The sequence below is a fragment of the Cebus imitator genome, unplaced genomic scaffold, assembly GCF_001604975.1.
Source record: "Cebus imitator isolate Cc_AM_T3 unplaced genomic scaffold, Cebus_imitator-1.0 Scaffold110, whole genome shotgun sequence".
NCBI lineage: Eukaryota > Metazoa > Chordata > Mammalia > Primates > Cebidae > Cebus > Cebus imitator.
This window is the reverse complement of record NW_016107425.1, coordinates 632,428-655,876: the sequence shown is the minus strand read 5'-3', so window position 1 is coordinate 655,876 and position 23,449 is coordinate 632,428. Positions and strand designations below refer to the sequence as shown.

At 40.6% G+C, this 23,449-nt stretch overlaps 1 protein-coding gene and 1 pseudogene across 2 annotated transcripts in view; one reads left to right on the top strand and one right to left on the bottom strand.

The window, feature by feature from the left end:
• The window catches only part of MYO3B (myosin IIIB), a 491,163-nt gene that overhangs the window by 20,502 nt on the left and 447,212 nt on the right, over positions 1-23,449 (bottom strand). The window lies entirely within an intron of this gene.
• On the top strand, positions 20,082-20,985 carry LOC108310949 (annotated as a pseudogene). The gene has a single exon (XR_001827987.2). The product of XR_001827987.2 is annotated as a high mobility group protein B1-like (transcript).

The following is a 23,449-nucleotide window of genomic DNA, read 5'->3' as shown; positions in this document are numbered from 1 at the left end:
CTTGATGGGGATAGCATTGAATCTATAAATTACTTTGGGCAATATGGCCATTTTCATGATATTGATTCTTCCTAACCATGAGCGTGGAATGTTTTTCCATCCGTTTGTGTCCTCTCTTATTTCCTTGAGCAGTGGTTTGTAGTTCTCCTTGAAGAGGTCCTTCACATCCCTTGTTAGTTGTATTCCTAGGTATTTTATTCCCTTTGTAGCAATTGTGAATGGGAGTTCACTCATAATTTGGCTCTCTGTTTGTCTATTACTGGTGTATAGGAATGCTTGCCATTCTTGCACACTGATTTTGTATCCTGAGACTTTGCTGAAGTTGCTTATCATCCTAAGGAGATTTTTAGCTGAGACAATGGGGTTTTCTAAATATACAATGATGTCATCTGCAAACAGGGACAATTTGACGTCCTCTCTTCCTATTCCTTTATTTCTTTCTCTTGCCTGATGGCCCTAGCCAGAACTTCCAATACTGTGTTGAATAGGAGTGGTGACAGAGGGCATCCTTGTCTTGTGCCAGTTTTCAAAAGGAACGCTTCCAGTTTTTGCCCATTCAGTATGATATTGGCTGTAGGTTTGTCATAAATGGCTCTTATTATTTTGAGATACAATCCATTGACACCAGGTTTATTAAAAATTTTTAGCATAAAGCGCTGTTGAATTTCGTCGAAGACCTTCTCTGCATCTATTGAGATAATCATGTTGTCTTTTGTTCTGTTTATGTGATGGATTACGTTTATAGATTTGCATATGTTGAACCAACCTTGCATCCCTGGGATGAAGCTGACTTGTTCATGATATATAAGCTTTTTGAAGTGCTGTTGGATTGGGTTTGCCAGTATTTTACTGAAAATTTTTGCATCAGTGTTCATCATGGATATTGGCCTGAAATTTTCGTTTTTGGTTGTGTCTCTGCCAGGTTTTGGTATCAGGATGATGTTGGTCTCATAAAATGAGTTAGGGAGGATTCCCTCTGTTTGTATTGTTTTGAGCAGTTTCAGAAGGAATGGTACCAGCTCCTCTTTGTACCTCTGGTAGAATTCAGCTGTGAACCTGTCTGGTCCTAGATTATTTTTTTGGTTAGTAGGCTATTAATTGCTGCCTCAACTTCAGACCTTGTTATTGGTCTATTCAAGATTCAACTTCTTCCTGGTTTAGTCTTGGGAGGGTGTAAGTGTCCAGGAATTTATCAATTTCTTCTAGATTTACTGGTTTATTTGCATGAGGTGTTTTTAGTAATCTCTGATGGTAATTTGTATTTCTGTGGGATTGGTGATGATATCCCCTTTATCATTTTTTATCCAATCTATTTGAATCTTCTCTTTTTTATTAGTCTGGCTAGTAGTCTATCTATTTTGTTGATCTTTTCAAAAAACCACCTCCTGGATTTCTTGATTTTTTGAAGGTTTTTTTTTGTGTGTCTCTATCTCCTTCAGTTCTGCTTTGAGCTTATTTTTTGCCTTCTGCTAGCTTTTGAATTTGTTTGATATTGCTCCTCTAGTTCTTTTAATCATGACATTAGGGTGTTGATTTTATATCTTTGCTCACTTCTTTAGTGAGCATTTAGTGCTATAAATTTCCCTCTAGACACTGCTTTAAGTGTGTCACAGAGATTCTGATATGTTGTGTCTTTGTTCTCATTGGTTTGGAAGAACATCTTTATTTCTGCCTTCATTTCATTATTTATCCAGTAGTCACTCAGGAGCAGGTTGTTTAGTTTCCATATAGTTGTGCAGTTTTGAGTGAGTTTCTTAATCCTGAGTTTTAATTTGATTGCACTGTGGTCTGAGAGGCTGTTTGTTATTGTTTCCGTTCTTTTGCAGTTGCTGAGGAGTATTTTATTTCCATTATGTGGTCAGTTTTAGAATAAGTGTGATGTGGTGCTGAGAAGAATGTATATTCTGTGGTTTTGGGGTGGAGAGTTCTGTAGCTGTCTGTTAGGTCCGCTTGGTCCAGATCTGAGTTCAAGTCCTGGACATCCTTGTTAATTTTCTATCTCATTGATCTGTCTAGTATTGACAGTGGAGTGTTAAAATCTCCCACTATTATTGTGTGTCTAAGTCTCTTTGTAGGTCATCAAGAACTTGCTTTATGTATCTGGGTGCTCCTGTATTGGGTGAATATATATTTAGGATAGTTAGCTCTTCTTGTTGCATTAATCCCTTTACCATTATGTAATGCCCTTCTCTGTCTCTTTCAGTCTTTGTTGGTTTAAAGTCTGTTTTATCAGAGACTAGGATTGCAACCCCTGCTTTTTTTTTTTTCCTCTCCATTTGCTTAGTAAATCTTCCTCCATCCCGTTATTTTGAGCCTATGTATGTCTTTGCATGTGAGATGGATTTTCTGAATACAGCACACTGATGGGTCTTGACTTTTTATCCAATTTGCCAGTCTCTGTCTTTTGATTGGGGCATTTAGCTCATTTACATTTAAGGTTATGTTACATTTACAATATTGTTATGTGTGAATTTGATCCTGCCATTTTGATGCTAGCTGGTTGTTTTGCCTGACAGTTGATGCAGTTTATTCATAGTGTTGATGGTCTTTACAGTGTTTTTGCAGTGGCTGGTACATAGTGTTTTTGCAGTGGCTGGTACTGGTTGTTCCTTTCTGTGTTTAGTGCTTCCTTCAGGAGCTCTTGTAGGGCAAGCCTGGTGGTGATGAAATCTCTCAGCAGTTGCTTGTCCGTAAAGGATATTTTTCTCCTTTGAGTATGAAGTTTAGTTTGGCTGGATATGAAATTCTGGGTTGAAAATTCTTTTAGGATGTTGAATATTGCCCCCCACTCTCTTCTGGCTTGTAGGGTTTCTGCTGAGAGATCTGCTGTAAGTCTGATGGGCTTCCCTTTGTGGGTGAACCGACCTTTCTCTCTGGCTGCCTTTAGCATTTTCTCCTTCATTTCAACCGTGGTGAATCTGATGATTATGTGTGTTGGGGTTACTCTTCTTGAGGAATACATTTGTAGTGTTCTCTGTATTTCCTGGATTTGAATGTTGGCCTGCCTTGCTAGGTGGGGGAAGTTCTCCTAGATAATATCCTGAAGAGTGTTTTCCAACTTGGTTTCATTTTTGTCGACACTTTCAGGTACACTGATCAAATGTAGCTTTGGTCTTTACACATAATTCCATGTTTCTTGAAGGCTTTGTTCATTTCTTTTCACTTTTTTTTTTCTCTAATCTTGCCTTCTCACTTTATTTCATTGAGTTGATCTTCAATCTCTGATATCCTTTCTTCCACTTGATCAATTCAGCTACTGAAACTTGTGTATGCTTCATGGAGTTCTTGTGCTGTGTTTCTCAGCTCTGTTATGTTGTTTATGTTCTTCTCCATGCTGGTTATTCTTGTTAGCATTTCGTCTAACCTTTTTTCAAGGTTCTTAGTTTCCTTGCATTGGGTTAGAACAAGCTCCTTTAGCTCGGAGAAGTTTGTCATTACCCACCTTCTGAAGCCTGCTTCTGTCAATTCATCAAACTTATTCTCCATCCAGCTTTGTTCCCTTCCTGGTGAGGGGTTGTGATCCCTTCGAGGAGAAGAGGCATTCTGGTTTTTGGCGATTTCAGCCTTTTTTGTGCTGGTTCCTTCCCATCTTTTTGGATTTATCTACCTTTGGTCTTTGACGTTTTGGTGACTTTTGGATGGGGTCTCTGAGTGGACGTCCTTTCTGTTGATGTTGAAGCTATTTCTTTCTGTTTTTTTACTTATCCTTCTAACAGGCCCCTCTGCTGCAGGTCTGCTGGAGTTTGTTAGAGGTCCACTCCAGATCCTGCTTACCTGAGAATCACCTGCAGGGGCTGCAGAACAGTAAAGATTGCTGCCTGTTCCTTCCTCTGGTAGCTTCGTGCCAAAAGGGTACCTGCCAGGCATGTCTCCCATTTAGGATATATGGGGGATCAGGGAGCCATTTCAGGAGGCAGCCTGTCCCTTAGCAGAGCTCAAACACTGTGCTGAGGGATCCACTGCTCCCCTTCAGGGCTGCCGTGCAAGGACATTTAAGTCTGCTGAAGTGAAACTCACAACCGCCCCTTTTCCCAGGTGCTCTGTCCCAGGAAGGTGGGGGCTTTGTAAGTCCCTGATGGGCTGCTGTCTTTTTTTTCTGAGATGCCCTGCCCAACAAGCTTGACAAGTCTGCCTGCAGAGGCCTTGCTGAGCTGCAGTGCTCCACCCAGCTGCTGTGTAAACTTCCCAGTGGCCTTTGTTTACTCAGGCAATGTTGAAACTGCCTACAGGAACCTCAGCAATGGCAGGCACCCCTCCCCATACCAAGCTCAAACATGCCAGGTCGAGCTCAGACTTCTGTGCTGGCTGTAAGAATTCCCAGCCAGTGGATCTTAGCTTGCTGGTCTTCATGGGGATGAAACCCACTGAGCCAGCTCACTTGGCCCCCTGGCTTCAGCCCCCTTTTCCAGAGGAATGAACAGTTATGATGTCTCACTGGCATTCCAGGTCCCACTTGACTAAAACAGCTACCTGGTTTTGTGCTGGAAACCCGGGGCACTGGCATTGTAGGCACTGGAGGGAATCTCCTGGTGTGTGGGTTGTGTAGATTGTGGGAAAAGCACGGTATCTTAGCTGGAGTGCCAAAGTGTCCAGAAAAGTCCCTAATGGCTTCCCTTGGCTGGGAGGAGAGTTCTTGGGCCCCTTGTGTCTCCTGGGGGGGGCTATGCCCCACCCTGCTTTGCCTTGCCCACCTTGGGCTGTTCCCATTGTCTAACCAGTCCCAATGAGATGAACCTAGTACCTCAGTTGGAAATGCGGAGATCACTCGTCTTCTGGTGGGCTCTCGCTGGGAACTACAGATTGGAGCTGTCCTATTTGGCCATCTTGGTGGAAGTCCCCTCAGGCTTTCTTATATGAAAGTTGAAACTTGAGCAATTTCTTTTGAGAACTATATCAGTAAAGGATGTAAGATTTAGATTCTCAATATTTAGAAGGGTGGAGCCAATTTAAAGGTAGAAATAGTTGGCTTTTGGCTTTTGAAATTAAGGTCAAGAACAGCCACCAAGTTGCAAGATTACTTCCTGAGGGTCAGTTGTATGCAAAGCAGATACATGGGTAAGATCCAGCTCCTACATTCAAAGGGTTTAAAATCTAGGGGACAGGTGGGAAAAATAGGTACATTATAATACATGACAGAATGTGACATGTTCTCCAAAGCAGGTATACCATTCAGATTACCAAGATCAGTTATAGCTGGGTGCAGTGGCTCACACCTGTAATCCCAGCACTTTGGGAGGCCAAGGCTGGCGGATCATTTGAGATCAGCCTGACCAACATGGTGAAATCCTGTCTCTTCTAAAAACACAAAAAAATTAGCCAGGCATGGTGGTGTGCCTCTGCAGTCCCAGCTACCCAGGAGGCTGAGGCAGAAGAATCACTTGAACCTGGGAGATGAAGGTTGCAGTGAGCCGAGATCATGCCATTGCACTCCAGCCTGGGTGACAGAGTGAGACCCTGTCTCAAAACAAACAAACAAACATAAAAAGATCATTTCAAGTTGGTTATAAGAAAAGTCTCCATACAAGTGGTAGTATTTAACATGGAACTTAAAATATGTGTGAAAGGTGGGAAAAAGCATCTTGTAAGTTGCCTGAGGAAAGGTGTTATATTAGAAGAGGTGTCATAATAATTTATTGAGCCCTTACTGTGTACCAGATACTCCACATGAATTCATTGGATAAAACATAAAACAAACCTATGAAGTAACCCCCTGGGGGAGCAGTTCTCCAGGTGTTTCTATACATATGTGACAACTTTTGTCCTGGACTATATCTTTTCAAAAATATTTGTATAGCAAAGACCCTGAGAGGATAGAGATCATATCTTCCTCCAGTCCAGAGGATAGAATTGCTTCCTGACTGGGATAATAAAGAAAATGTTTCCCTCTAGGCCAAAAGATGGGCAGGTTTGCTGCAGCCTGTTATGAGACTGAAAGGTTCCTAAGCTCAGGGTTCTTCAACTGTGACACAGACCCACTGTGTGCACAGAATCTACCTTGGCCATTTCCCATCTACCCCATGGGATTTGGGGACAAGGGAAACCAACGTGAACCTGAAGCTCATGCTGCCTGCTGTGTTGTGAATAATAAAGTCTTTTGTCTCTGACCTGGGAATTTCATGCCTTCTGCTGGTTTGTGTGAAAATGGGGCAGGCTAACTAACTTGTTGGTTTACAAGCAGAGTAAAATCTCAGACTCTTTACAGTTCTTGACAAAAGTACAATTATTGTCACTATCCATAGAGAAAGAGGCAGAGAGATTTTATGACTTACCTAATAAAGCTAATAAATGGAAGAAGCGCTGACATTTCAACTCAGATACTGTGTCTCTAGAATTGAACTCTTAACCAGTACAGTAAACTCTTATTAATTGGCCTCAGCCTGTTACATGTCATGGAAGTACACTCTATAAAAGCAAAGTGGAGTTTGGCCTTCAATGTTAGACTGAGGTAGTTGTATGAAATTCTTAATGAAGAAGTGCTTTGGTTTGGAAAAAGCAAAACATCATGTTGTTTCTTTGTTTGAAAGAAACAAAGAAACAACATGATATTTCTCATCTCACTTGGAGTGAAAGTCAAAGAAGTCCTTAGAAGCCTCACCTCCTATCATGGTGGACAGCCTCTAAGGTGGCCCTCAGTGATCCCCACTTCTTGGTATTCATGTTCTGTATAATTCTTTCTCTTTGGGCCTAGTGACTTGCTTCTAATAAATGGAATATGGCAGCAGTGATGGGCCATCACTTTAGAGATTAGGTTTCAAAAAGACTGTGGTTTCTATCTCTTGTCCTTTCCCTTACTCCCCCAGGTGAAGACTGTTGCCATGTTGTAAAGCAGCCTTGTGAAGAGTCCTGTGTGGTGAGAGAATTTGTTGGGAATGAGCTTGGAAGTGGATCCCAAACCCTCATCCCCAAACTGAGACTTCAGATGTGACGGCAGCTCTGGCCAACAGCTTCTCTACAACCTCACAACAGACCTTGAGCCACAAGCACCCAGCTAAGCTGTGTCCAGATTCCTGACCCACAGAACCTGTGATATAAGAAATGTTTGCTGTTTTAAGCCACTAAGTTTTGTTGTAATTTGCAAGAAGCAATAGATAATGAATACACTCCTCATCATCACTTCCCTTTGTCTATGCTGACTTCCTTGCTGTTTCTGGAACATACCAGCTTTGCTCCCACTTCAGGACCTTGGCATGGGCAATTCCATCATCTTTAGAAAGCTCTTTCCTCATAGCTTTGTGCCTGTAGCACACCCTATCCCTCCTTCCTGATTTGTAGGTGTCACCTTCTACACAACAAGTGATTTTCATTCTTGTCTTTCCCACTGTCAGCTCCATGAGGGCTGACAGGGATTTTTGCCTGTTTTGTTCACAGCTTTTCCTTAAGTGCCTAGAAATGGTAAGTATTGAGTAAACATGTGGTGAAGTGAGCGAGGAAGATAAGTCTAGAGCTAGGTATGTTGGGTTTTAGGTACCTGTGGGATTTTCAAGTATAGTCACACTTGAAAAGTGAAGGCAGGATCAGAGAGCACAGGTGAAGCAGAGGAAAGTATAATACTGACACATGGGGCTCCACAGTAGTGAGTGCTACAGAGAGGCAGGGAGGTCATTTAATACAAGAAACAGAACGTGAATATGACATTAAATAACGTCAGGTTCAACACTGTGTTGGAGGCAAAAGCTAAATGAGTGAGCAAGGGAGGGAGTGAGAGGTGAAGAGGGAATAACAGGAAGAGTTACCTTTCGAGGAATAAGGCTGTGGAAAGGGGAGAAAAGAGCAATGGGTGGAGGGCACATGCTGGGAGGGAACTTTCTAAAGATAGAAGAGACAGAGCCTGTGAAATCTCTGAGAGTCAGGACTGAGAGGAGTTGTGGTCTTGGTGCAGCAGGACACAATGTGATAGATGGAGAGCCTTGTGCTATAGATGCTGGGCTCTGGACCAGCAGCAGCAGCATCACCTGAGAGGCTGTCAGAGATAGAGATGTGAGCCTGTTCCAGACCCACTGAATCAGAATCTGATATTAAGGTTCCAGATGATCTGTAAGGACATGAAATTTGAGAAACTCTGGTTAAGAGCACAGCTAAGGGAAAGAAATGCTGGTGAGAGAAGGAAGAACAACTTGTCTGTGGAAATGGCAGGGGTGGAGGGGGATTGAACATTTGGAAATCCTGGCAGGAAGTAAAGGAAGTTCCTACCTTGTGGCCTCTCTCTTCTCCAAAGAGAGCCCAGGAATCCAGATAGTCTGCTGACAGTGATGATCCCCATCATAACAGCTACTTTGTGTTGAGTGGCGTGCTTTGTGTCAGGTAGTGTACTGGATACCTTATATACATTATCTCATTATCTCATTTAATCCTCTAGCAACCTTACAAGGTGAGAATTATCCTCATTTTGCAGAAAAAAGATAATCATTTAGGTTTACCCAACTAAGAAGCAGAGAGTTGAGCGAGGATTCATTTGGCACCAAAGTCCATGCCCCCTTTGTTATGCCCCATTGCTTCTGCTACACTTTAGTGGTAGGGGAGGTGGGAGAGAGAGCACAAGGATGGAAGAGAGGGAAGAAATCTTGAAATAGAATGCAGAAGGGGATGGGAGTGGGAGCTTGTTCAGGACTTGTATTAGGGTTCTCTCTAGAGGGACAGAACTAATAATAGGAGATATATTATATATATATATATATATATATAATATATCTTATATACTTCTCATATATATAATATATATTATATAGAATATATATATTCTATATATAAGAATATATATTCTATATAGAATATAGAATATATTAATATCTTTCACATATAATTATCTTACTCATACTTATATAAGTATATAAGATATATATCTTATATGATATGTATTATATATAAGTATATAATATATATCGATATTATAATATATAGCTATATACAATATAGATATGTATAATATATATGTAATCTAGATATTATATATAATATATATAAGTATGTAAGATATATATATATATATATATATCTTATATACTTATCTCCTATTCTGTCCCTCTAGAGAGAACCCTAATACAAGTCCTGAACAAACTCATATATATATAAAAATATATATTACATATACATTACATATATATGAGTTAAGAATTAACTCACACAATCACAAGGTCCCACAATAGGCCAGCTGCAGGCTGAGGAGCAAGGATAGCCAGTCTGAGTCCCAAAACTGAGGAACTTGGAGTCCCATGTTCCAGGGCAGGGAGCATCCAGCACAGGTGAAAGATGCAGGCTGGGAGGCGCACCTCGTCTCATCCTTCCACATTTTTCTGTCTGCTTTATATTCTAGCTGTACTGTCAGCTGATTAGACGGTGCCCACCCACATTAAGGGTGGGTCTGCCATCCCCAGCCCACTGACTCAAATGTTAGTCTCCTTTGGCAACACCCTCACAGACACACCCAGGATCAATACTTTGTATCCTTCAATCCAATCAAGTTGACACTCAGTATTAACTATCACAGGATTCAGACTTGGGAGAGTGTTATAAGCCCAGCTAGAATTGGAGATGATGATTTTGTGAGTGGCAGGGGTGGAACTAAGAGTTGGCAGGCTGCACTGTGTTCAGCACTCCAAACTAAAAGTTGATGGGAGGTGGTTTTCATGCTTCTGAAAAGTAATTGCTGAGAGTGAGATTAATAGAGATGATCTGGTGTTGGTACAGAGAATAGTTTGAGAAAGCTGGAGGGTCGCTGGGAAGCTCCTGAAGAGCTCCAGGTGGATGAAGAGAGAGGCTGGACTGTGGCCCTGCTTTCCGCGTTACCAGAGTCACCTGCTCAGGATGGCCAGTCCACACCCTCACCTGAGTGTTGCCCCTGGTCCCAGTGAGTGCTCTGCATGGGCCTCCCCGCTTACCAAGGACAGATTAATTCTGATGCATCCAGCCTGTGAGAGCTTACAGATCTCAAAAAGACAGTGCTTGAGTCTTTCTAAAGTGAGTCTTTCTAAAGGGGACATCTTCCTTGGGTCATGCTCTGCTAAGAAAGCTGCACAGTAAGGTTACTTGTCCTGAAGTATTATAGAATTTAAGGAAGCCTCTCAGTTGTTCACAAGAATGAGCTCTTCCTCCCCACAATACCTGCACCAGGCTAGGTGAGGTAAGATGAGCTCAAATATCAATTGCCATGTTGTACCCAGAATCGCTACTCCCTTTAACTCCTGGCTCCATTGCTACATGTGGGTCAGTGTGTCAGGTTCCTTTTCTCCCTGATAGTGAAATCTGTTCCTTATTGCTCATTTGATTTTATTCCGTGCCTACTCTGTGTCAGGCTTTGTTCTACACACTGGGAATGTTGTAGCGAACAAAGATCTCTGACCTTATGGAGTTTAGCAGTTAATGAGGGGCAGGCACAATAAACAATGGGGATAATAAATAAGTGTGGTATATAGAATGTTAGAAAGTGAGAGAGATTATTTATACAAAAAAAAGGAACAGGTCAGGGCACAATGACTAGCCCTGCTGTCCCTAAGACCCTGAGCACAGACACTGCCAAGCTTCCTTTCCCAAGATCTGAAGACACCTCACACAAACTCCTTAAGACAAGATCTGAAGACACCTCACACAAACTCCTTAAGTCAAGGTCTGAAGACACCTTCCTTTCCCAAGATCTGAAGACACCTCACACAAACACCTCACACACGCTAGGGTTGGCCTGTCCTGTCCTGCTCTTTCCTGGAAAATGTTTGGGTTCATGGGAGCTGGACTAAGGAGTGGAACAGGTGACAGAGAAGACAATGCGTTAGTTTCTGCTAACTGGTGGGAGTGCAGATTTTCAGGGAGGGAGTGGCTGAGTCCAGGTTCTCCTATCCTGCCCAGGTGTCAAGGGAAGGTATGGTCAAGCAATCCACTGCTGCTATATGACTAGGACTCAGTGACCCTGAGAACTGGCCTGGAGCTCCATTAGGATGCTAAAGGCAACACATTTTTCTACTTTTTGAGAAGAATTTTTGGGCCAAGGCGGAAATGGAGTTCAAAAATTGACCTGTGACATTTCTACATTTAGATGTATGTGACATTTCTACATTTAGATGTAGGTCCACACAGGAGGAAAAGCTCTGCTTCAGTCTATTCACTTGTAGCAAAGCAAAATAAATCCAACCCATAAGCTCCTCGTTGAAGCTATAGAGAGGGAGAAACTGACAAGCTCCCTATGAACAAGAGATGGTGTATGGAAATTAATTGGGCTATACCCATGGTTGCTATTTTCAAAGATTTATGAAATGTTATTGCTAGTCTCTAGCATGCTGTCTTCTCTTTATTTTATTGAATGCAGTAATAGGAGGGTTTTGAATTCCCCTGCCTGGTCCTCTCCCATCTGCAGGAAGATAACTTTCAAGTAGAAAACACTGAACTACTTGATTCCATTTCCAATCTGTAGAATTCCCATAGGTCCCACTGTCCCCACTGTCCTTAATACCCACATTTTGTGCGATTTTTTTTTCACACACATTTCACATGAAGCTTTGCTGCAATAAGTGTTATTCCAGGGGCTGGTGTTTGGGGATTCTATTTTGCCAAAATGACTCTGGCCCTTGGCGTTTAAAAAAACAAACAAAAAAGCCCAATCATTGTTGATAGAATATGTATTTAAAAATGTTACCCTAATCGTGGGCTAAACATATTGCCTCTACATGATGGATGTTATGTAAGTAATTTTGAGGCAGAGTGTTTTTAATCAGCCAAATTTCCGCTTCATAAGGATCTAGGTGGTGCCCCCCAGTTGCTGAGCGGGCTGACCTGCTAATCCTATCCATCTCAGAACATGGTTTGTTTGTAGTCCTGATGAATTTGCCATGCCTTTCACTGGGGCAAATCTGAGTCCTACATGGAGGCTAATAAAGCACCAGCCATGCTTCCCAAAAAGAACAGATTCAGCGACTCCTCTGGCCCCATGGATCTGCAAGTACTTGGTTCAGAGACTATTTCCTTTTCCATGACAGTATAGCTTTGGAGAGTATTAATGTATTTCCAGCTCTGTGTCCATGTATTGAGAATTATATAAACTAGCTTCACCATATATAAATTGCTCAATAATTAGAACAAGCATCTCGCATCAAAATAAGCAATTCAGATTTCATCTATTACCCAAATGCAAAATCCTCAAGAGTGCTGAATTATGAAATTATGCAAACACAGAAATTAGCATTTTAAAAGTTCTCAACTGATAAAAAGTACTGTACTCTGTTGGTTTTTCCTGGGTATGCTTTAGTAATAGTAAGTAATAAGATAATTAGCACAGATAAATTCCATCAAGTAGGATGTAGAGGGAAGTAGGAAGTTATTTTAATTCATTTGAGAGAGCTATCATAGCTGAGAAAAGAAACATATGTAGGTATCTCATTTCAGTTATTAAAGACCTATAGTGAGTTTTTGTTTAGAACTTGATAAAAAAATTACTTGACCACCTGATAGAGGGTAATCAATTTTTTTTAACAGAGCTCGGGCTTGCTGTATAAACACAGAGATCTCTATCTTGGCCTCTTCTGTAAATCAGCTCATTCAGCAATTGAGCATGAGGAACGTACTGGAAATAAAATTCTTGAGGTGGCCATTGGTTGTGTGACCTAACATCTCTACCCCTCTGTGGTGGTGAGAGTCTCCTCTTTCCTACAGGGAGCACATTGCAGGTATTTGGATGTGGCTGATCTCCCGGTTCTGCCTCTTTACAAATCAATTTGAACACATGGCCAGGGCCTGGCCCTCTTTTCACCACCCACAGTGATTAATTAGTTCAGAAGTGGGCACAAGACCCAGGCAGGGCTGAAGTTCATCTAGGAGATCTGAGATAGACACTAGAAAAGGGACAAGCCCTTTGTCTTTTGGGATCTTGAGTTCTACTTCATGGATCAGGGCTGGCAGTGGCTACTTTACCAGCACTGATAATGTCACCTGCTGAGAATAGGCAGCACTGAACCATAGGGAGAAAGCAACAGCAGCCTAATGACATCACTGGACCCCAACAAATTGTTTTTTGGTCTATGCTAGTTTGAGATACGTTTCTGGTTCTTGTATTTAAATGAGTCCTTACAAGTAAGTAACTCATGGTTGTCTCTCTTCCTGCTAATCATCAGCAATTTCATTCCACACCTGCACACAGTGAAGGGCACATAAGGGTTGTTAGCAATAGAGAGCTGAGGTATGAACATCAGCCTCATGGATGAGTCTACTATGTCATGTATTAGACCATTAGGTCCTTTTGAGCCACTACAAATGTATGGAGATTCCTGAAGGAATACCTGCTTGCATCATGTGTGTGTGTGTGTGTGGGGGGGGGTATGTATGTGTGAGTATGTATATTTGTGTATGGTTTTCCATTATTTTAATGTTAGTTAGAGGTAAAACAAGCTAAGTACGCCAGTATAATCTGTGAGCCACCCATTTCTTATTAATGAAGTAAACATGGCATTTGTGAAAATGCACAGAAAAGGAACTCAGCAAGCACGTGGGTGATTTCCCACCTACATCAGAGGAAACATGAAAGAGCAACTCTTAATTACAACCAAATATTAGCTTTGGCTCCTGGGAACTCATCATCCCGTCTCAAGGTCTATATTTATGAAAATTTAAGCAATGTCTTAAAACATGTTAATTTGCTCTTTGTTTCTTTCTTTCCCTGACAGATTAATTTATTCCAAGGGACTTTGGTTCTCAAGCGCTAATGTATCGATTGGGCCCATGTACGACATAGCTAACAGCCTGGGGAGGAGATTTTGGTGGAAAACAAAAGTCTTTCTTGTAGTTTTCCTTAGGTAATTAACTTTATATTTTAGGCCCTGGAATGCTTCCAGTTTTCTCTGGATTTACGTCTCTGACTTTTAGATCAATGGTTAATTTCATGAGAGGCTGGAAGTGCTGAAACACACACACATACATACTCTTCTCTCTCTCTCTCCCTCTGGGCTTGAATGAGCCAGTTGAAGCATACTGGGACCATGAGCAAAGTTACGTGTTTTTTTCTATTGGGTGATGACTTTCTGAGTGCATCTATGTAAAGGACATTTAAATAGTAACAAGAATCTGAAGTACCACCTCTGAAGAAGCAAAGGAGAGGATAAGAGAAATGCTGTTTATCATTAATGGGAACTTCTCTTGGTGGGCTTTTGGACCCTTCAATCTTGTATAATCCCACTGAGAAGTCAAAGTACAGGTATTGATCGACTTAACGACCTATGCAACTTACGACCATCCAACTTTACGACCACAATCGCTAGCCACGACTGCTCCGCGTCTGGCAGCGCAAACCTTGCCCAGCTGGGCGTACGACAGTGCGGACCAGCTTCCAGCAGCACTACCATCTCCGCGTGCATATAGCCTACTCAACTTATGACCAAATTGTGTTATGATCGGTCTGTCAGAACCAATCATGGTTGTAAGTCGAGCACTAGCTGTAATGCTTACAAAGGACCATCCTTTTAATGTATATTAATTGATTATCAGTTTTTTTGTAACCCATGAACTCAGAAGTCTGTGGCACTTACGTATTATAAATATCTGTATCTTGTAGAAAGAGAAAGTACATAGCATGTAAATAATGAAATTACCTCAGAATCCATATGCTAACAAACCATTCTGATGTCTGTAACTATTCTTTACATCATGGGATTAACTTAGAATAGGAAATCTCCAGAAGTGTACCTTTCCCCAATTTCATAAGCATTCTTAGATTTTGTCTATAGGTATCCTTAAAAGTATACACATTTAAAACAGAACATCAAAAGTCAGTGACCTCTAATTATATTAATTCTCCTTCACAAAACACATCTTTCAAATCAACAAGCAAAGCAGAGGAATTTCTGTTAATCTTTAGAATTCCTGATTTCTACTAGCTTTGTTCCTTTACCTAGAGCTTCTACTAAATAAAAGAAACCTACATTATTACTTATAAAATGCTAAATACAGGTCAGGACACTAATGTAGGTATTTTTACCACATGATACTGCATTTATGAATAGGCTAAATGGCATAAGCCTAGTCCTATTTACTGCTAGGACGTATATTAACTAAAATGTAGATACCTACTACCAGGTGAAAGCAGTACTGCTCAGGCTAACTGCAATAGACTGTATTACTTTTACACTAAATATTTGTATTCTGGCCGGGTGCAGTGGCTTATGCTTGTAATCCCAGCACTTTGGGAGGCTGAGGCGGGTGGATCACAAGGTTAGGAGTTTGAGACCAGCCTGGCCAACATGGCGAAAACCCGTCTCTACTAAAAATACAAAAATGAGCCAGGCATGGTGGCGGGTGCCTGTAATCCCAGCTACTCAGGAGGCTGAGGCAGAAGAATTGCTTGAACCCAAGAGACGGAGGTTGCAGTGAGCTGAGATCGTGCCATTGCACTCCAGCCTGGGTGATAAGAGCAAGACTTCATCTCAAAATATGTATATTATTTGTGTTCCTACCTGTGAAGTGCCTCTCCAAACAAAGATTCACTTCTCCACCCTGTTGAATTCAGCAATGTCATGTAACTTTCTTTGGCCAGTGAAATGTGGGCCAAAAGGATATGTGTATTTCTAGTTAGAAACTAGAATGTGGTTTGCCAAGTCAACTCCCAGGATGTCTAAATGAAAACTGCTATGTCAGCCTGGGTCCTAGAGTGAAGAGGACACAAAGCAGACTGCAGCTGACCCATGTCGTATAGCACAAGTGAGGAAGAAACCTTTGTGGTTGTAAGCCACTAAGTTGTGGGGATCATTTCTGCATCATAATCTAATCTATCCCAACTGATACAATAGCTTGAACTAAATATGTAGACTTTACTTATTCGTCTGTATCTTATGAAATTGTTGTTTAGTATTAACATACTGTCTGATAGCAATGATCTCATAGGATTTGACTTATAACTGAGAAAAATAGGCATATACATTTCTACTCATGAATGCTTTTCCTCCCAGACTATAGTTACTAAGAGCATATTTATTACTTGCATTTTATTTTTATAAGGAAATTCATGGCAGAGTTAGAGAAATTGTTGCAAAAATTTGCACATTCCTAAATCCACAGCAATATTCATTATTGATTGAATGTCCTCCATGTGTCACTTTCTAGGAGTGTATTAGGTGGGCAAGACAGACATGACCTTCATGGAGAGTTCATTCATTCTAGTGATGGAGTTCAACTATAAAAACTAAGTACAGACAAGGAAACATAGATTGTTTCAGGTCAAAATTACAGAGGAAAAGGAACTCAAGGATATGATGGTGGGTGATGGCCTTTCTGAAGAGTTGATGGTTAAGGCCTGAAGAATAAGAAAAGTGTTCCAGGCTGAGGGGACAGCATAATGCAAACACCATTTCCACGTCCTGGAGGCAGATCAGATCTGCCCAGTGAGCTGGACTGTAGTGAGGAAGGGGATCATGATGTGAGATGAAGCTGAAGAAATAGACTACAGACAGGTCATACGGAGCTTTGATGGCCAGGGAGGGAGTCTGCATTTTTTTTTTTTTAAAGTCAGTGGGAAGCTATGGAAGGAAAATGCGAAGAAAGAAGACATGAAGCAGTTTATTATTTTAACACTGATCACTGTCTCTGGTGGGAGTCCCATGTGCCTAGTGACACAAGAAGGGACATGAAGGGACCAGTGAGGGGGCTACTATAGGCCAGAGGTGATGATTATCTGGACTGGGGTTGTGGCATGAAGAGGAAGAGAAATGGACAAAATCAAGATGTGTGCAGAAGGTCAAAACAGAACTTGCTGATGCATTGGATGTGGAAGATGAGGGAGCGGAAACCATCAGGAATGGCTTCCAGACTTCTGGCTTGGATCCTTGGGTGGATGCTGGTGCCACTTATTAAAACAGAAAATGCCAAGGGAGGATTAAGGTTTCCAAGACATGAGGGGACCAAGAGTTCAGTTCTGGACATGCTAAGCATGGGATATCCTGGAAACATATGAGTGCAGATGTCAAGTAGGAAGCTTGTGTGTGTCTGAAATCCAGAAACAATCTGGGCTGGATGTGTGAACTAGGCCATCATCAACACATCCGTGGAATTTCAGGCTTGGAGAATAAATGTAAAGGGAGAAGAAAAAAGGTTCTCTGATGCCTGAGGAACTCTGGAATTTAGAGGTTTGGAGGAAAGCAAGGAGGATGAGTCTTCATAGAAGCTGAGAAGAGAGTGGTTTAAGAAAACCATGGGTTGGCCTTGTCAAATGCTGCTGAGAAGTGGAACGAGAAAAAGACAGAGAAGATCCTCCGAACCTGGCAACCTGGAGGTCTTTTGACAACCCTGACAATGTGTTTCAAGAGAGTGATGGGGCCCAAAGGGGTTCTCTAGGGGGAAATACAGATAATAGGTAGAGTAAAAATGTTTTTAAATTTGGCTAAGAAGAGGATAAGAGAAGAAGGGTGAGGGAGGAGAAGCCTAAATTAACTGAGTGCTCATATTAAAGAGATACTATGAAAAATCCTGTAAGTGGCTGAGTTTACCTGGAACCTAGCAGATTGTTTTCTACCATCAGCAAAAATGGAAGCTTGGGAACTAGCTAACTTGTTATCAATGTGCACAACTGCACTGTGTGGCCTCGTTCGGAAATACCATGTTCCTTAAGGGTCATCTTCTCTTCTACGTCCTTTTCCCATATTTCTGGAAGGAAACTGTTTGCGTTTTAATTATAGCTTTTCTGTCCCTGCTTTGTCTTTTTTTTGTTTCTTAAGTTCTGAATGATATACAGTCACTGAAGAATGTTCTTCTGTTTCAGAGAGAATCACTGTTCCTCTCTAACTCAAAAGTGCTGACCTAGTTTTTTCTGTATCTGTTGATACAGTTCACTTGCCTCTTAGCTTAAGGGTTATTAAATGAGGGGAACATTTCATTATAAATTTTATTTTAAAAATGTTTAATTAACAGTTTTAATTGAAAAAATTCACATGCTTTAGGTATAGACAAAAGTTAAACAGCACAAAAGACTATAGAATGCTTAAGTCCTCCCCAGAACCCTAGTCTTTGCTGCAGAGGAAACTGTTGCCATTACTGTCTTGTGTGAACTATTCTATATACATACAATTCTAAGGCTATCTCTCCTGCCTGTAAAACAAAAACAAAACCCTCAAATGTGAGCATATTTGCATGCTCTGTGCCTTGCTTTTTTCATATTTCATTATAACATGGAAGCTTTTGCATACATAAATACAGTCATGCATCGCTTAACAATGAGGATATGTTCTGGGAAATGTGCCATTAGACAGGTTTGTCCTTGCTGGAACACCCTATAGTGAACTTACACAAACACAGATGGTATAGTCTACCAGACACCTAAGCTATATGGTATAGCCTGTTGCGCCTGGGCTACAAACCTGTAGAGCATGTTCCTGTACTCAATACTGTAGGCAATTATAACACGGTGGTAAAAAGTTGTATATCTAAACATATGTAAACTTAGAAAAGGTACAGTAAAAATATGGTATTATAATCTTCGGGGGCCACCATCCTATATGTGGTTCCTTGTTGATCAGAACATGTTGTTATGTGGTCCATGATGATATAGCTATGTCATTCTTATTTATGGTTCCATAGGATTCCATTTTATGGATGTTTCATTATGTAACAAGTTTTTATTGATGAATATTTATGCTTTTCTTAGCATTTTAAAACCAAACCATAAATTTTCTTGAATGATTACACAAAACCTTTGCCTAAAAACACACAAAACCTTTACCCAATATGAAGTAGACAACTGTCATCCTAAATCCCAAAGATGGTTGGATTGGGAATAACTACTGTTTTCATATTTTGTGGTAAGGAAAGGTAGCTGATGGTTATGTAACTCTTTCATCTATGAAATCTGGGGATATCAGCAACACTAATCTATGCCACAGAAATAAGAGAAAAAAATAAAGTTTTAAGATGTTTAGAAAAACAATCTTTTAGAATAAAAGGAGTATTTTATGGGCTATTGAATGGCTTATATAGCAAATGCACAGTAATTTGTATTTTCTTGGTAATACATTACTTGATTTTTTTTTCAAAATAGCAATGTTGTCTAAAGATGCTTTCTTTCACACTTTATATTACAGGGACAATGAATATTTTCAATTTCAAACAATACTAATACTTCTATGGAGGGTGGATTTTCATTGACCTAAGTAATATATTCTGAGGGAGGTTAAAGTGCCCACAGGCCTTCCCTTAGTATCACCACTGATTTCAGGGGCAGGGAAGTGGAAAGTTTAGGAAAATAAAGTTCGATTGTGAGAGTTTGGAAGCCATTGATTGTTGTTGTTTGTTGTTGTTGTTTTTCCACAAGACAGAATATTGCTCTGTCACCCAGGCTGAAGTGCAATGGCACGATCTCGGCTCACTGCAACCTCTCCTCTGCCTCCCAGATTCAAGCGATTCCTGCCTCAGCCTCCCGAGTAGCTGGGATTACAGGCATGCACCACCATGCCCTGCTAATTTTTTGTATTTTTAGTACAGATGGGGTTTCACCATGTTGGCCAAGCTGGTCTTGAACTCCCAACCTTGTGATCTGCCCACCTTGGCCTCCCAAAGTGCTGGGATTACAGACATGAGCCACTGCGCCCGGTTGGAGGTAATTATTAAAGATTTTGTCTTTTATCCCATGGGCTCTGGGGAGACACTGGAGCTTCTGACCAGGAGGATGACATATAGTAATTGGCAGTGGCGTGTAGAATAATTTAGAGGAGAGAGGGAAAAAAGAGAATCAAAAAGGACATTATAATAGTCCAGCTGAGGTGATGAAAGCCTTAGCTGGAGTGGGAACAGCACAAGCACAGAGCAAAAAGGACTTAAGAGTGAATTCAACTTGTTTCCCTGCCCTAGCACACTTAAGAAGACAAATCCTATTCATCAACAGTGATTCACTCTGTATTTGCAATTTTGTTATAAGTGCAGCAGAACCCAAATTAAAAGGCTGAGCTATTACAGTATATTGCTACAAATCATTAAACTGTATAAAAACAAGGAAGGGTAATGTTACAGAGCAGAGAGAGTGAGGAGGCTGCATCTGGCTCCTTCTCTCACAGCCATTGCAGTACATTGAGCTCCATAGAGACAGTGCAGGGGCAAGTGAGAGCCAGATGAGCACTGGGTGACTCTGCCTCGCTGAGGAAAAATGATTCAACATGGGCAAAGGAGATCCTAAGAAGCCAAAAGGCAAAATGTCATCATATGCATTTTTTGTGCAAACTTGTTGGGAGGAACATAAGAAGCAGCACCCAGATGCTTCAGTCAACTTCTCAGAGTTTTCTAAGAAGTGCTCAGAGAGGTGGAAGGCCATGCCTGCTAAAGAGAAAGGAAAATTGAAGATATGGCAAACGCAGACAAGGCCCGCTATGAAAGAGAAATGAAAACCCATATCCCTCCTAAAGGGGAGACAAAAAAGAAATTCAAGGATCCCAGTGCACCCAAGAGGCCTCCTTCGGCCTTTTTCCTGTTCTGCTCTGAGTATCGCCCAAAAATCAAAGGAGAACATCTTGGCCTGTCCATGGGTGATGTTGTGAAGAAACTGGGAGAGATGTGGAGTAACACCGCTGCAGATGACAAGCAGCCTTATGAAAAGAAGGCTTCGAAGCTGAAGGAAAAATATGAAAAGGATATTGCTGCATATCGAGCTAAAGGAAAGCCTGATGCAGCAAAAAAGGGAGTTGTCAAGGCTGAAAAAATGCAAGAAAGAGGAGGAAGAGGATGATGAGGAGGAGGAAGATGAAGAAAAGTTGATTCTAGTGCAGTTTTTTTTTCTTGTCTATAAAGCATTTAACCCTCCCATACACAACTCACTCCTTTCAAAGAAAAAAATGGAAATGTAAGGCTGTGTAAGATTTGTTTTAAACTGTACAGTGTCTTTTTTAATGTAGTTTACACACTACCGAATGTGTCTTTAGCCCTATCCTGGTGGTATTTTCAATAGCCACTAACCTTGCGTGGTATAGGGTGGGGGATGCAAACTGGCCTGGAAATGTAAAGCAGGTTCTTTGGTGCACAGCACAAATTAGTTACATATAAGGATGGTAGTTTTTCATCTTCAGTTGTCTCTGATGCAGCTTATATAAAATAATTGTTGTTCTGTTAACTGAATGACACTCTGTAATTATTAAAAAAAAAGTTGCAGCTGTTTTATTGACATTCTGAATGCTTCTAAGGAAATAAATTTTTTTATTAGTATTGTCCTTTTCATAGGTCTGAAATTTTTCTTCTTGAGGGGAAGCTAGTCTTTTGCTTTTGCTCATTTTGAATCACATGAATTATTATAGTGTTTATCCTTTCATATAGTTAGCTAATAAAAGGCTTTTGTCTACACACCCTGCATATCATAATGGGGGTAAAGTTAAGTTGAGATGATTTTCGTCCATAACTGGAAATACAAAATCTTGATCAGTTAAGAAATTTCACATAGCCCACTTATATTTACAAACTGAAGAGTAATCAATCTACTCACAGCATGGGATTATTAGAACCAAACATTTTGAAAGGCTGTCTTTAAAGGACTGTTAGAAAATTATGTTCTAACCTTTACATGAAGACTCTATTCTTTAACTCTCATTACCAGGTAAGGGCAGTTATATTTTGCAGTTCCCATATTAAATAAGACCTGAGATAGTAACCTCAAAAGCGTGACTTTAAAATACAAGATTGACAAATTAAATTTTTTGTTGACATTAGTCTCAGTGAAGACTCTAAAAATGCTGGCTATGTCTTTTCCCATTTATCTAAATATGGACTAATCAGGAAATGAGATTTCCCATTAAAAGAAGGATTTGTTTTTGTTTGCTTTTTTTTTTTTTTTTGAGATGGAGTCTCGCTCTTTCACCCAGGCTGGAGGGCTATGGCATGATCTTGGCTCACTGCAACCTCCATGCTCCGTGTTGTTCAGGTGATTCTCCTGCCTCAGTCTCCCGAGTAGATGGGATTACAGGCATGTGCCACCATGCCCATTTTGTATTTTTAGTAGAGACGGGGTTTCACCAGGTTGTCCAGGCTGGCCCTGAACTCCTGTCCTCAGGTGATCCACCCACCTTGGCCTCCCAAAGTGCTGGGATTACAGGTGTGAGTCACTGAGCCCAGCCATTAAAAGTATTTTTAATTAATTGGGCCAGATTTTAAGACAAAGATGCCACATTCAAAATAGAGTATGTTTTCCTATATTATGGTTTGCCTTCTTATAAATCCAAGTAGATAGGAGGAAAGAAGACACTTAAACTTTGCATTTCAGTATGAATTATTAAATTTAGTTGAATGATTTTCTTTACAAAACCCAAACTCATTCATTAGTCATGTTTATCTGCTTAGCAGTTTTGGGAACAATTTGGCAATTTTGTGGTTTTTGAGATTATCATTTTCTTAAAATGCCAGTATTTTAAAATAGCATTCTTGTAATTTTACACGCTTTCATGGTGCAGTGCTGTTTTGTTATATAATTTTGACTTGGATTCTTTCCATTTGCATTTGTTTATGTAATTTCAGGAGGAATACTGAACATCTGAGTCCTGGATAATACTAATAAACTAATAATTGCAAAGGTTTTTTTTTTTTTAAATCAAAACAAAACGAAAAAAGGAAGGGCTTATCTTCAGAGTTGTCTATTGCTTACACCCAGTGGACCATTTTTGCATTCTTTCATTAGTGACTTCCAAGAGCCATCACTGCCATAAAAGCAAGTCAAGATCTCCAGGAAGAGAAAATAATCAATAATCATGGCTGACTTATGCAGTTAATAATTTTTGCTAGATAAATCCTAGTTTAAAGATAAATATTTTAAGAATATTTGTATGAAATCTAAATATTAAAAAATTTGAAAAGTGATGAAAGCAAATATAAGTGAATATATAATCACAGGGTAGAAAAGATTTCTGTAAGCATGAGGCTAAGGGCAAGCACTCTAAAATACTAAGCTGAGTACATCAAAATGAGAAAAAATAACGCTTTTTTCTTCTGAGATGGAGTTTCACTCTGTTGCCCAGGCAGTGTCCAGCGGCATGATCTTGGCTCACTGCAACCTCCATCTCCCAGGTTCAAGCAATTCTCCTGCCTCAGCCTCCCAAGTAGCTGGGGTTACAGGGGCCTGCCACCACGCCTGGCTGATTTTTGTATTATTATCAGAGACAGGTTTTCGCCATGTTGGCCAGGCTACTTGTGTATTCCTGACCTCAAATGATCTACTCACCTCAGCCTCCCAAAGTGCTGGGATTACAGGTGAAAAAACCCTTTTAACAGTAAAAACAAACAAGCGGTAACAAACAGAATGGAAAATTAAAAAACAAGGAGTAAGTGGTAAAAATACTTGTAACAGCTATATTTGACAACAGGTTACTGCGCCTAATATATAAAGAGCTACAACAAATCTTTAGGAGTAATATATTTTCTACCCAGAGCTCTCTTTGGAAAATAAAACAGATTGGATAAACCTTCTGTGATGCCTCCCCTTTGATGTAACCGCCTGGAGTATAGTCAAATGGTGCTACCAGGACTAACA